Consider the following 14,866-nt stretch of genomic DNA (forward strand, 5'->3'; position numbering starts at 1 on the left):
TAAAAAAGCTGGTTGTGATGGTGCTAGTGGTTGGAAGAAACCTCGGAGAAAATTAGCCCATCTCCTGCATTTCTTTGATGAGAAAACTGAAACCAAGTTTCAGTACAAGCTAGGTCCAAAGTCAAACAAGTCCCTGATAGAAGGAGGAATGGCTCCCACTCCTCTGAAAGGAGTAATGACCTGGACAGAAAGCCTCAGAATCCCAGCTAAGGCCATGAAGGGTTATGTACTCAGCCTGCAGAGTGATTCTGTCTCTAATACCAGTATAAGTTGGAACAATTAAGTGTATCTCAGGGTCCTCCTGGGTCCTGATCCACAACAAATCCGGTCTCATTTTTCCATTTTCCAGGATATTACTAGGCCTTGTAGGATGATATGTGAAGGAGGCCTGGGAGCACTCTTTGGGCCTGATTTTAGCCATCCCGTGGAGAAAGGAAGGAAAAGGTTACAGGAGACCATGAAGGGAGATGATTCACTGGGACTTAGAAGAACTCAATGACTGGGCTCTGATCAGGGAAAGAATACCAGGGAAAGAATTAGAGGCAAATAGAGGATTAAAAGGGCAAAGAGTAGAGCGTGTAAGACAAAGACTGAGGCAGAGCTCCCCAGAAGCTAGAAGCACCAACCACAAAACAAAAGGAGAAATAGAACAAGAGAGTGCCAGGAGCCAAGAAAGCAAAGTTCCAAGAAGGAACAAGGACACAGCAGCAATAAGTGCTCAAATGACATGAGGACTTTAAAATGTCCACTGGTGGGGGTGCCCAGGTGGCTGGGAGGGCTGAGCGGCCGACTCTTGGTTTTGGCTCAGGTCGTGATCTCGGAGTCATGGGGTGGAGTCCCACTTCAGACTCTGGTGCTCAGTGCAGAGTCTGCTTGAGATTCTCTTCTTGTCCCTCTGCCCCCTCCCTGACTCACAGGTGCGCTCGCTTGCTCTCTCTAAAATAAATAAACAAATCTTTAAAAAAAATAATGAAAATTGTCTTCAGATTTGGCAACACAGAAGCCCTGAGAACTACTTCAGCAGAGCAGTGATGTCAGCATCTGGATTGAAGTGGGCTGAGGAGGGAGCCAGAGGGGAGAAGACAGATCCATTGAGTGCAGACGACTCTTGGGCAGACTTGCAGAGAAGGGGACCAGAGGGAGGGAGGTGGCAGCCGGGGAAACACAGGAACATGTTCTAGAAGACCTTTACTCAGCTTCTTCATACACAGGCACGTCGGTCGCTCTCAAGGCCAGAAGTAGCTGCACAGAGAAAGGGGGAGTCCCAGCTCCAGGACCACCCTCCTGGGATCCTTGGTTCCCTGGGGATTTGTGTAACTTGCCCACCATAACTGAACCCTCTGTCAATTTCTGTAACACTGCAAGTTAACAGACTGGAATTCAATGTCACTGAGTCCTCACAACCAGCCGGTGAGGTAGCCCTTACCATTTTCTTCAAATCCAAAATGACGAAACCAATCACACACAGGTCACCCAGCCAATAAAGGGCAGCCTCAGGATTCAAACCCAGCCCCATCCTACTCCAGGGCTGTGCTCCCGGCAGTGAAACCAGAGTCCCTGGACCAGAGGCATCAGGATCCCCTGGGGAAGCATCTGAAAAGGGCTAGCTCCCAGGTTCCACAAAGATCTACTGATTCCCAGCCTATGAAAGGAAAACCCAGAATCTGTATTTCTGTCAAGCTCCCCACACAACTCTTGGGCTCACAGAAGTCTTCTTACAGGAAGCGTTTGCCTCCTCGCTGTTTGAGCTACCTGGTGTCGGTCCTCACCCACAAGGGGATTCACCCTGTTGCCAGAGGGTGATGATGGGCCGGGCTGTCCATCGCAGATAAAATAGCTTCTCAGACCTTAACCTGGACCTGTTGAACGAGGACGTCCAGGGGAGAGGACTGGCTATCTGTGTGTTCAGCAAGTTCCCAGGCAGTTCTTGTCTTCCGGAAAGACCGACCAACACTGTTCTGTTACTCGCAGCTCAAAGGATCCTCAATACCACCCCGGGCTCTAAATCTAACACTTACTCATTCTAAACTTCATTTTCCTCATCTGTAAAATGGGCATAAATATGCCTGCATGGCAGAGGCATGGTGAAGATTAGATACTGTACCAACTGGAATTAGATTTACCTGCTTATAACACAAGGTAACAATGACCTTTAAAAAGGGGGGGGTGTTTCTCTCAGGCTAAAGTCTGGAACCAGGCCATCCAGAGTGCGCGTGAGGTCTCTATTCGTTAGCAATGTAGACTCTTGCTATTTGTGTATTTGTCCTTCCGTTATTAACAAACTGCCTCTTGGCACAAAATGACCGCCGAGGCAGCAGCCATTCTGTCATTAGTCCTGGCAGAGAGAAGGGGAGATGGCAGGCACCTCCTGGCTGACTCAGATCCCCTCAAGGAGCGTTACTGGTAGGTCATCCCAACACTGCTGCTCGTATATACACTCATAGAGCCACAACCTGTTGCAAGGAAGGCAGGGACCTAAGATCTCCCAGTTCGGCATCACATCTTGGCCACCCAAACAAATCAGGCTTCTGTTACTTAAAAAGAAAGGAGTATAAGTGGGGGGAGAGGGGGCAGCCACAGAAGTGGGCTCCCACAGACTTCTACTGCTTGGAGCTGAGGACACCAGCTGCTGTGCTTTGACATTCATTGGCCACACCTCCCATGCACTGTACCCCACCAGTGACTGAATATGGTTGGCGGAGAAGTCAGACCCAGTCTCGAGACACAAGGCCCCGACTCCTTTGCTGACTGGCTTTGGCTCAAGGACTCCCTGACAGCTTTCCCAAAACTTCGTGAGACCGAATTTTCCTGAAAATGCAGGGTACACTGGGACACTTGTACCCAACTGTCTCCCTGTGCCCCCTTCCTTTGGGGTCTGATGGCCCTCCTGGCCTTTAAGCCGTCTCGCTATTTCCTTTGAAAGGCATTTTTTCCCCCTAGTAAAATCCTTACACAATTAATCCCCTCCTGGTGTCTGCTCCTCGAAGGACCTGGACTAACAAAACCGGCAAGGCAATTCACAGTCTCCAGCGCAGATTCAATACGGCGTGTAACACCTGCATGACACAGGAATGGGCGTGTGGCGGGCACTCAATAAATAGCTGTGTGGGGACAGGGCGGGGGCGGCGGAGGGGGCACGGGGAAGTCCTGCAGAGCTAGCTACCGAGGAAGGACTGTTTATACTTGGGAGGGGGCGGGGTGGACACGGGTCTGAGGCAAATCACTGATTCTCCTTCACCCCCAGAATGTTTCTGTTACGGGAAGATCCGGTTAAAATCAGTGCCCAAGTCAGATGAAAAGGGGAAAATAGACTCTAGAAAGTTATTACAGGGAAACTGAACTACTATAACTTAGCATTAGCCATTTCAGATCTTTTTTTTTTTTTTTAAGAAAGGGGTGGGAGGAAGAAGAAAAAAATTAGGGCAGGCCCTAAAACACAACTACACAAAATAAATCCAGTGTCCTGGGTTGATATATCTCCTGTTGGAAAAATTGCTCCTAACCAGAAATTACTTGTCATGACGGCCTAAGAACACTACTCTCATGAGAATGTTTTCAGAGTGCAATCCAAAGCCCGCGCAAGGCTCTACAAAAATAATAAAGAATTCCGAGGAGAAAATACAGAGTGAGGGGAGACATGATGGAGGGGAAAGTGCGTGTCATCTGCAGAGGACACAAAAGTTCCATGGAAGCTTCACCAACATTATGTACTTTGCACACAGTAGGAGCTTAATGAATGACTGCCTTCCAGAAAATTAAATGGCTCAGTCAGAGTTATAGCTCACCATTCATGCATCCATTAAAGAAAGAGTCGTAGAGGGGCACCTGGGTGGCTCAGTTGTTAAGCGTCTGCCTTCGGCCCAGGTCATGATCCCAGTGTTCTGGGATGGAGCCCCATATCAGGCTCCCTCCTTGGCAGGGAATCCGCTTCTCCCTCTCCCTCTGCACATATGCCCTCTCTGTCTCTCTCTCTGATAAATAAATAAAATCTTAAAAAAAAAATTTTGTAGGATGACCATCACGTGCCAGGCCCTGCACTAGGCCATGAGGGTGCCCCAGTGAATAAGACAATTGAGGCCCTTGCCCTTACCACCCTGCAAAGAAACCTTTGCAGACATTTCACGTGGCGACTTCTACTTCTGTCTTTCCACAGACACAGCCTGAATTGGTGCCCACGTCTATCGGATTTAAAGCCCATACACATTGCTTCTGAAATATTTCCTTGCCTCTAAAACCAAGTTGACCCACCCATGCAAAATTACCTCCAGTGCAACCTTGGGTTTCCATGGGCCTCTGCCTTAGTTAGCTATTGCTGTGTAACAAACTACCACTAAAACTTAGCCCTTGAAAAGGACACTTAAAATCTCGCAGAACTAAGGATGGATTTAGCCAGATGGTCTGCCTCGGGGTCTCTCATAGGATTTCAGTCAAGGTGTCTGTTGGGCTGAAGGATCTGCTTCCAAGGTGGCTTGCACACATGACTAGCGAATGAATGCTGGCTATTGCCAGAAGGCCTCAGTTCTTTGCTACATGGGTCTCTCCAGAGAGCTCCTCATGACATGCCAGCTAGCTTTCCCCAGAGCAAATGATCTGACAGAAAGACAGAGACAAAGAAAGACACAGAGACACCAAGAGATGTCTGATGTCTTCTATAACCCAACCTCAGAAACAACATGCCATCACTCCTCTTATATTCTGTTGGTCACACAAACCACACCCTGGTATGTGGCGGGCGGGGGGGGGGGGGGGGAGAGGACAGGACTCACCGGGTGTGAAAACCAGGAGGCAAGGGTGGTCATGGGGTGCCATCCTGGGGACTGTGACCACAGCCTCAAGGAGAGCCTCCTGGTCCCAAACTCCACCCAAATCTCAGTGGGGGACAAGTACAAATTTCACTTTTTGAAAATACAAAGGCATGCAGCAGTCAATTCACCGGGTCCTAGTAACCTGGTGTCTGCATCGCAGAGAACTGCGTTCCTTCATGTACCATCACATCATAGGCCTGCATGGAAGGACCCACGGAAACAGCTCCAGGGAAGTCACTGGGTTTTGTTTCGCTGTTCAGTGTCCTCCTTCCTCCGAGGACCCATCCTGGAGTTACCTCTCTCACTTGTTCTCTGTTTTCTCCAATCCCTTCAACTTTTCATTTTATCCTTTTGCATATTTTGTACTTGTATAATTCCTCTCAAAGCTTTTGTGGATTGAGGTGGAGTATAAAAACATTAAAAAAAAAAAAAAAGTCTTTGTCTTAAGACTGATGACTTGCACACATGCGCCATCTAGTGGTAAGAGTGCTAACTGCCAAAATAGAAACCGGGATTTTTCCTGATTTGTTGGGTTTTTTTCCGGGGGAAGTAGGAATGGGAGGAATGGAAGAGGAGGGAAACCGGAAACCTCTCTCAGTGCTTTGTCAGGGAGTTCAGAATGCTGGGCATTTAAGAGGCTCCAGGTAGGGCAAAGGAGCAGGTGATTCAATGGCTAGCATCCAATACGATCTACTGGAATCCAAAGAAGCCAAAAACTAGTGAAAACGTTGCAAATGAGAAAGGCACCGGTGGTAGAAGGGTTAAGCGAAAGGTGTTAGAAAAATGAAACCATGAAAATAGACCGGATTCAGGCAAATGATCACTTGAAAGGTACTTCATGTGGCCTCACTGCGGGCGTGAGCCATTTTTTAAGCCTTCACATTAACAGTAGGAAGAAGAGTAGAGTTGATGTTTTTGTTTTACTCATGAGAAAACTGGGGCTCAAGAGGCACTGAGCCCCTTGTCCAACAGAGCCTGTTAGGTCCTGGGTGATTCTGAGACCAGCCCTCTTTCCCCAGAACCACACTGCCTCTAATCATACAAAGCAGATGCTTATATGGGCTTTCATTTTGCACAGTTTCAAAATAAAAATCAGATTGTCACATAAAAATGCTGGATCCAGCAGGTTTCCAAGGAATTATTACTCACTGGTTTTCAGCTGCACCTTGGCACACACCCCAGGAAGTCAGGATGGAGGAGATGGTGATGAAACACTGGTTTCATTCACCTTCCCTGGAAGGCGGAAGCCCTTCGTCCACATAATAGGGAGGGATTGTAGAAGCCTGGGGCAGAGAAAGTAAATTCATTCATCCAGTGTAAACCTGGCATCCGCTCTGGGCCAGTCTCTTGGAGGATGCTGCAGTGGCTAGATCAACAATGCACTGGCCATATCCGTTTGTACCCCAATGTGTGTTCTTAGACATGACAGCTAAGGTAGAGAGCTTGGATCTGGAGGGTCCTTGAAGATCTAGCCCATGGGTCTGTAGTCTCAGACTGAGCTGTCTCAGACACCCTGGAGTCAGAGACTTCCAGGGGAGTGAGGACATCGAGCTACTATCTAAGTAGGAACCCTATCACACTGGACAGCATAGTTGTAGAACATTTTAATCATCTCAGAGAATTCCACAGGGCAGAATTCTACAGGATAGCAAATCCAAGAGTGTTCTTTCCTGGATTTTCTGCATCTGAGTCTTACCAGTTCTTCTAAGCCCTGTAAATACTAATAAAAGCAGAGACTGAAATGAGTCACTGGTTTCTGGAAGGGCTGGAGCCCCACTGCAATGGCTGTTCCAGATCTGATATTCTTGGGGGAAAATGACTTACTTAAGATAGAAGACACCTGGAGGTCAGTTCCTTGAACTTCTCAGGCTCCTAGGGGCACCTGGGTGGCTCAGTGGGTTAATGCCTCTGCCTTCAGCTCGAGTCATGATCCCGAGGTCCTGGGATCGAGCCCCCCACATCGGGCTCTCTGCTCAGCAGGGAGCCTGCTTCCTTTTCTCTCTCTCTCTCTGCCTGCCTCTCTGCCTACTTGCAATCTCTATCTGTCAAATAAATAAATAAAATCTTAAAAAAAAAAAAAAACTTCTCAGGCTCCTGCGCTGGTGAAAGGACCCAGAATAGGGGCAAAAGAAGAAAAGGGAGCATGAAGGACCTCAAGTTTTGAGGTCAGAAAGATCTAGGGTGCTATCCAAGGTTCCTCATTACCAGTTGGGTGAACTCTGGGCAAGCCTCTGCTCACCATCTTTCTTGCCTGCAAAAAGAATCTAAGACCCACAATTGTCTGAGGGTTAAATGAGACAATGGATGAGACAGTGCCTGGCCATGAAACGTGCAGATTTCTTACTCATGTCTTCTGCCCCCTTTGGATGCTTTCTACTCTGCTGTGGACAGGAGCCCCACATCGCCTTCTCATCAGGTATCACGTGGAGGCTAGTGATGGCTACCTGTCCCACTCAGTCTCTCCGTGGAAATTTGTTATAAAAATGCCAACTGCTTGGCCTCATCTTCTGCTTCATACAGACAAAGAAAACAAGTTCCTGAGAGCAGCAGCTTAGAGATTAGTAGGCAAACCAGTCACTAGATAGCTAGTGTGGGGCACGCACCAGAGAAGAGCATGGAGGAAGCAATTCTGTGACCAGGACAGGAAGGGCGAATGGAAGTCAGCCTGCTCAGCAAGCACGTGGGATAACGCATACCAAGCAGACACAAAAAAGGGAGACTGGAGAGCAAGGTAGATCCAGTGATGCGGGTCCTTGAGCACCGGGCCCAAGGAGTTTGACTTGCAGGGGAAATGAAGCCTCCAAAAGGGAGTAAAATCGTATTTGAATTTTGAGAATTTTTCTATATTGCCAATGCTTGCCTTCAAAGAGGCAAGCCTAGAGGAAGGGAGGCCAGCCTTTATTTGCTCTACTCGCTCCCTACTTCACGGTGCTCCAGTCACAAAAGGCTTCTCTCGTCCCTTTTTAAAAAGATTTTATTTTTATAATTTATTTGAGAGAGAGAGAGAGAGAGAGAGAGAGAGCAGGAGGAGGGGGGAAAGGAGGGAGGGGCAAAAATAGGGAAGAAATGGGCTCCTCCCTGAGCAGAGACCCCACACCCAGCCCCCGTGGCCCAATCCCTGGACCCTGGGATCATGACCTGAGCCAAAGGCAGATGCTTAACCAACTAAGCCAACTGAGAGGTGCCCCCCTCTCAGTTCCCCAAATCACAAAACACTAAGTTCTACCCCAGGGCCTTTGCACTTGCAGTTCCCTCAGCCTACACTACTCGTTTCTTGGGTGTCACAGAGCTTCCTGTTTCTCGGCTTCCAGGTCTCAGATCAGGTATCTCTTCCTCTCCGGAATCTCCCAGTCTGACTTAGGGCTCCCTCCATCATTCTCTCTTGTAGCACCCTGTTTCTTTTTTCTACTTACCACAATTTGACATTTTACTCCTATCTGAGTGCTGTAACCAGTGTCTTCCCCATTAGACGGTAAACTCCGTGAGGGTGGGGCCGCGTGTCCCCCCCACCACCACCGGTGGGGCCGCGACCCCCCCCCACACACACACGCCCTTTCAACCCCGGGTCCCCAGGCGCAATGCCTGGCACTAAGCACACTCCCGATAAACACTGGCGGGATGGGACCGTTAGAATGGCCGGCATGATTATGACTTAACCTGAGGCAGCAAAACCGAGAAAAGGGGATCACCACCACGCGAGGCGGACAGGACAGGTGTGAGGCAGGAGTCAGAATTCGTTCCTGCCGCAGCGAGCGGACGGCACGACAGACCCGTCAACGACCTTTTACCCACCACACCCTCAGGCTTCCCTTCAGGAAAATAAGACCGTCACCCCCGCAGCTGGCAGAACGAATGCCCTCCATTGGGTACAGCCCGACGGCACTGGGCTACAGCCGACGGTCGTGGTGGCCCAAAAGAGGGCAGGCCGGAGTTGAGAACACCGGCAGGACCAGCTGACCCTCCCGGGGAGCGGAAATCAGCGCCCGATGGGAAGTCCAAACATAAAATGGATCCCCCATACGCGTAGCGCCATGGTTCAGTGTCCCCTCATAAAGCGTCCGGGGAGCAACACAGAGGAGGGGAGTAATGTAGGGCCGCCATCATTTGTTTCTTTTAAAATAGTCTTCCCATTGCTCAGCAGATCCCTCTAAACAGTACTTCGTGGAAATCTAAGCTTGCAGAATTCTCAGGGCGATAGTGTAGAAGGGTATCCCAGCATGGGATAACCAGGAGGTGGATGGGCAGACGTTCGCGCGCTGTGCCACCTGGTGGAGAAGGAAGAGCCCCTGTGGAAGGCTCGCCGCGACCCTCCGCCTCCCCACCGGTTTCCGCGCCATTAGTAACGACCCGGGTGAGAGGGGAGAGCCACAAGCCCCAGAAACCTACGTGTTACTACATTTCCCAAAGGTCTGTGCGCAAAAGGAGGGGGGCCGAGCCGTGACTCTGCTCCCTGCCTCCAGTGTGCGGGCTCTTCTAATCCAAAAGGTTTCGCCCCCCCGGGCTCCTTCTTCCTTGCCTCTCAAAGCCCCGTAGAGGCTGGGCAAACCGGGTACGGCCCGCATCTAAGCAGCTAGGAAGAGCTAAGCCCTGCGGGGCCTTCTGGGAAATGTAGTTTCCGAAGGGACCGTGACAGCAGCGGGAGAGGCCGTGAGCCACTATAGCCAATTAGAGTCGAACGGGGGACCGTCACGTGACCCTTGCTGTCAGCCGTTCTGCCCTTGCTGTCAGCCGTTCTGCTGCTTCGTTTCTCACCTGCTCGAGGAGGGATTCGAGCTGTGGGCAGGCTTTCCTGCTAGCGCTTGGTCTCGACCTCTGGACTGGCTTCCTCAGGTCCTGAGCTGTCCCCGTTGGCCCGACGCGGCGCCGCCAGCATGTTTGCATATACTTAAACTCGTCCTGGCTCTCCGTGACCTCGTGTCAACTTGCAGGCGCTGTAGGACGTCATCCTGCTCTTCTACCCTGGCCTCTGCAGCCGCCCAGCTGAGCCACTCGAGTTGCTCCAGAGCTTTAGTAAATAAGCCATGAATCGGCTATTGGAACCCATCATCTTTGGGAACGTTTTCCACTACCTGTTCTCCCTCTACCACCTTGTCCTCACCCATGACCGTGTCGCCTCAGAAACATGATGTGGGAGGGGGGCTACATCCCCTAACCTTTCGGGGTGGTGACACCATCATCAACGTCTCCCATCTTAGTTAAACTCTAAACTCAGTGGGTTGGGATAGCCCTGAGGGGAGGAGGCTTTGAAAAAGCAGAAGCAGGGAATCTGCTGCCTAGACCTCTGGTAGCACAAAGCTTTCAAAGATCTATCTTTGTTGATTTCCACCTTATTTTCCTCCTTCTAAAAGTGGGAGAAAGGGGTGGCTCAGTCCGTGGAGCATGCGACTCTTGAGCTGGGGTCCCAAGTTTAAGTCCCACCTTGGGTGTAGGGACAAACAAATGAGCTTTAGGAAAAAATTAAGAGAGCATGAGAGTGAAATGCAAAGCCAAGCTAAATATTAATTATGAGAATCCTAGAATGGCACTTCGGTATGAGAGTGGAAGATATTATACTCACACTGAAGTCCTAAGTAACATGTAAAGAATGCAATGAGAAATAACAAGAAAACAGAGCAAAGATGCTAAATGGATATGTTAATAGAGTTAAATGAACTCAGAGAACAAATAATAAAGTCCTTTAAAAACCCTTATGATGGAAAAGAATAGGGTGTTTCGGAGGCGAAAGTCGGTTGCATTGTTTTGTTAGCCTTCCAGAAAGATTAAGGGCTTATACCCAAAAAATTCCCTTGGAAAGTGGCAGGTGTAAGAGAACCCTGGAAGTGAGTAATCTGGCTTCAGAAAAAGTAATTTTTTAAAAAAGGAGTCTTTCTTGAGGGGAAAAGGAGATCTAAACCAGGTATATTTGGACATTTCACAGCCCCACCCCTGACTCCCGGGCCACACCTTACAGACAGAATCCCAGGGAGACTGGATTCCTACTGTCTACACAAGCCATTATGCAGATTTTGGATCCCAGGCTAGAGGCCACACACAGCCTGAAAGTTCTCTGGAGGTTTGCTGTCAAGCACTGGTGAAGAGATTTGGTTTCGTGTTGTTCTCTTCCGATAATGTTTTATTAATGTATATCTTTCATTCCCCTGTTAGTATAAGGTCCATTTATCATGCAAAAACTCCATGAACTGCCGTAAACCCTATCTGTAGTGTTTTCACACACCGTGTGATATTTGATAAAAGAAAAGCAGCCCAGGGGGGAGTTAAAAATTAACCAGAAAAGACACGACTTTGAAAGCAATCCAGTTTGTTACCCTTCTGCCTGCCAGCCTCCCCACCTAATTCTAAATTTAAAGACTTACTGTTTACTAACAGGAAGTTACAACTATATATATGTGTGCCTCTGGGGGAAATGCATGCAGAGAATAGCCACATCTTTATATGCAAGGCACATATCCAGAACCAAACCAAACAATTCTGGACTCCCACACTGAACATTAATATTTCACGAGGAGAGCACAAGATCTCCAATGAACAAGAAAAGTTACACATTATAGAAAAAGAAATCATGTAGATATCAATTTTCATTAAGGCAGAGCAATGGATCTTCAAGTATTTGTGCAGGACCGGTTTTTTTTCACTTCACTGCCCTCCAACACGTCTGTAAAATAAGAGTTTATTTCTAGAAATAAAAAAAGAAATTATAGTGCAATATAGAATATAATCCCATTTTTAATTATTAGATTTAACATACATAAAATCTCCGTAAAATTGATGTAAAAGCTGGCACCTGGGTAGCTCAGTCAGTTGAGTATCTGACACTTGATCTCAGCTCAGGTTTTGATCTCAGGGTCATGAGTTCAAGCCCCACATTGGGCTCCACACTGAGTATGGAGCCTACTTTAAAAAATGAAACAAAATAAAAAATAAAAATAAAACAAAATAAAATTGCTGTAATAGCTTCCAAACACTTAGGCTTGATTTTATATTTAGTTCATGGCAGACTAGATCACCAACCCACACTTGTCTAAGGACCATATTTGAATAGCACTGAGATAAAGCATCTACAAATGAAAATCTTACAGAGATGTATCACATATCACTCCCTGACTCAAACTGTTTTTATTTTTTAATGTCAACTCTTATAGAAGCCACAACTGTGTATGGTTTAAAAGGTCAACCAGGAGTGCAAAGTTTTAAAAAAAAACAAGTCTTCTGTACTTTCCTTCACCTCCTCCTCCCAATTCCTGTTCCCTCTTTGTCCATATTTCTGAGCAGTAAGCATACAGTGCTACTTAAGTGACGTATTTCAATCTAAGATAACTGATAGTGAATAGCCATCACCCACCTTAAGAAATAAAGCATCGCATTTACAGCTGAAGCTCTGTGTTACCCTCCCTGATTTCACTTCCCCTGCCAGAGAAAAAACATTTTTTTTAAGATTATTTATTTATTTATTTATTTGACAGAGAGAGATCACAAGTAGGCAGAGAGGCAGGCAGAGAGAGAGGAAGGGAAGCAGGCTCCCTGCCGAGCAGAGAGCCCAATGGGGGGCTCAATCCCAGGACTCTGGAATCATGACCTGAGCCGAGGGCAGAGGCTTTAACCCACTGAGCCACCAAGGCACCCCAACATATGTGGTTTTTATCAGTGTTTATTATTCCCATACATTTTTTAATATTGTTACTAGATATAGACATATCTAGTATTCCCAAACATATTGCCTTTTCATGTTTTTAAGTTTTATAAAAATGGCACAATACTTCCTAAAACTTTTTTTCGTAAGATTATGTTTTTGGAAATCATCCACAGGGGCGCCTGGGTTGGCTTAGTAGGTTAAAGCCTCTGCCTTCTGCTCAGGTCATAACCTCAGGGTCCTGTGAGCAAGCCCTGTATCTGGCTCTCCGCTCAGCGGGGAGCCTGATTCCCCCTTTCTCTCTGCCTGCCTCTCTGCCTACTTGTGATCTCTGTCTGTCAAATAAATAAAAATTTTAAAAATTCTTTTTAAAAAATCGTCCACAATAACATGCATTGCTGCACTTCATTAATTTCTTCTGATGTCCTGGAGCTCATTATTTGAATATACCTAAATGTATCTACCCCTGTTCTTGTTGATAGAAATTTAGATTGTTTCCATTTTCATCATTACAGGGTTGCAATGAACATTCTTATAAATATCTCCTCAAACACAAGTGCGGGAACCTAGGATATAGACCTATGCCAACCTATGTGATTCATATACTGGTGAGTGAAATCCTGAGTCAAAGGGTATATGCATCTTTATACATCTCCACCTTTAAATATTGTCTACTTGGTCTCTGAAGTGCTTGTACCAATTCACACTTATTTCATCAGGGTCGGAGAGTTCCCATTTCTCCATATGACCACCGACATTTGAAACTGTCGACTTTAATTTCCCAATCTGATGGATTTGAAATGGTACCTCATTATGGTTTTGTTTGCATTTCTCTGATTAATGATGAGGTTGAGCAACCTTCCATGCATATATTAGCCATTCTGGTGTCTTATTCTGTGATTTACCTGTTTATTTTTTATTCATTTTTCTATTGAATTTTTAAATTATTGACTTATTAGCTATTTATATATTCTGTATTTGAATCCTTTGTCAATTACGTATTTTTGCAAAAAATTTTCCCCCAGTCTGCACTTTGTCTTTTCACCTTTTTAAAGCTTTTTTTTTTTTTTTTTTTTTTTTTTTTTTTATTTATTAATTTGACAGAGAGAAATCACAGGTAGACGGAGAGGCAGCCAGAGAGAGAGAGAGAGATAGGGAAGCAGGCTCCCTGCTGAGCAGAGAGCCCGATGCGGGACTCGATCCCAGGACCCTGAGATCATGACCTGAGCCGAAGGCAGCGGCTTAACCCACTGAGCCACCCAGGCGTCCCTCTTTTCACCTTTTTAATAATGTCTTTTGATACCCGGGCATTTTTAATTTTTTTTCTGCTTGTATAAGGACTTACGTTTATTAACATATAATGTATTATTAGCCCCAGGGGTACAGGTCTGTGAATCATCAGGCTTACACACTTCATAGCACTCACCATAGCACATACCCTCCCCAATGTCCATAACCCAACCACCCTCTCCCTCTGCCCCACCAGCAACCCTCAGTTTGTTTTGTGAGATGAGGAGTCTCTTATGGTTTGTCTCCCTCCCAATCCCATCTTGTTTCATTTTTTCCTTCCCTATCCCCCCAAACCCCCACTTTCCCTCTCAAACTCAGACATTTTTAATTTTAAATGAAGTTGACTTTATCGGCTTTTTTCTGTATAGGTTGTACTTTTTTAAAAATTCAATTTAATTAGCATATACTGTACTATTAGTTTCAGAGATAGAATTTAGTGACTCATCAGTTGCATACGACACCCGGTGCTCATTACTTCAAGTGCCCTCCTTAATGCCTATCACCCAATCCCCTCACCTGCCTCCCCTCCAGCAACCCTCAGTTTGTTTCTGAGGCTTAAGGGTCTCTTATGGTTTGCCTCCCTTCCTGTCCCTTTCTGTTTTCATCTTATTTTATTTTTGCTTCCCTAGGTTGTGCTTCTTTTTTTTTTTTAGGTTGTGCCTTTTGTATTTTATGAAATCTGTGCTGTAGCCAAAGATCATATGATATGCTCTCATATTTTCTTCTAGAAGTTTTCCTTTCTTTCTAGGTTCTTGAATTCCACTTGGGTTTTTTTTTTTCTTTTTCTTAATTTCACTCAAAAAAGAGCTCCAATTTTATTTTATTTTATTTGTAAATATTCCATTTATTTACTTGAGAGACAGAGAGATACAGAGAATGAATGCAGAGAGGGACAGAGGGAGAGGGAGAAGCAGCAACCCACCCCCAGCAGGCAGCCCAACGTGGGTCCCAATCCCGGGACCCTGGGACCAAGACCCAAGCCAAAAGCAGACACCCAACCGACCCACCCGGGTGCCCCAAGAGTTCCAATTTTGTTTTATTCTTTCCTCTGTGAATAACCAATCACTCATTACCATTGTTTTAACTGTCTTTTCTCCACTGATCTGCAAAGCCACTCTGTCATTTGTATCTGCGGTCCATCTAT

General features: G+C 46.6%; 1 long non-coding RNA gene across 3 annotated transcripts in view; it reads right to left on the bottom strand.

Moving 5' to 3' along the window:
* The window catches only part of LOC116594948, a 101,233-nt gene extending 92,462 nt beyond the window's left edge, over positions 1-8,771 (bottom strand). For all 3 annotated transcript variants that reach the window (XR_004287477.1, XR_004287475.1, XR_004287476.1), the window contains exons 1-2: positions 8,219-8,771; positions 5,955-6,088 (exon numbers count right to left, since the gene is read on the bottom strand). This is a non-coding gene — a long non-coding RNA (uncharacterized LOC116594948). The remainder of the gene's footprint in view (positions 1-5,954; positions 6,089-8,218) is intronic.
* Between the last annotated feature and the right edge of the window lie 6,095 nt (positions 8,772-14,866).

This window comes from Mustela erminea, chromosome 7 (genome assembly GCF_009829155.1).
Source record: "Mustela erminea isolate mMusErm1 chromosome 7, mMusErm1.Pri, whole genome shotgun sequence".
In the NCBI taxonomy this organism is placed as follows: domain Eukaryota; kingdom Metazoa; phylum Chordata; class Mammalia; order Carnivora; family Mustelidae; genus Mustela; species Mustela erminea.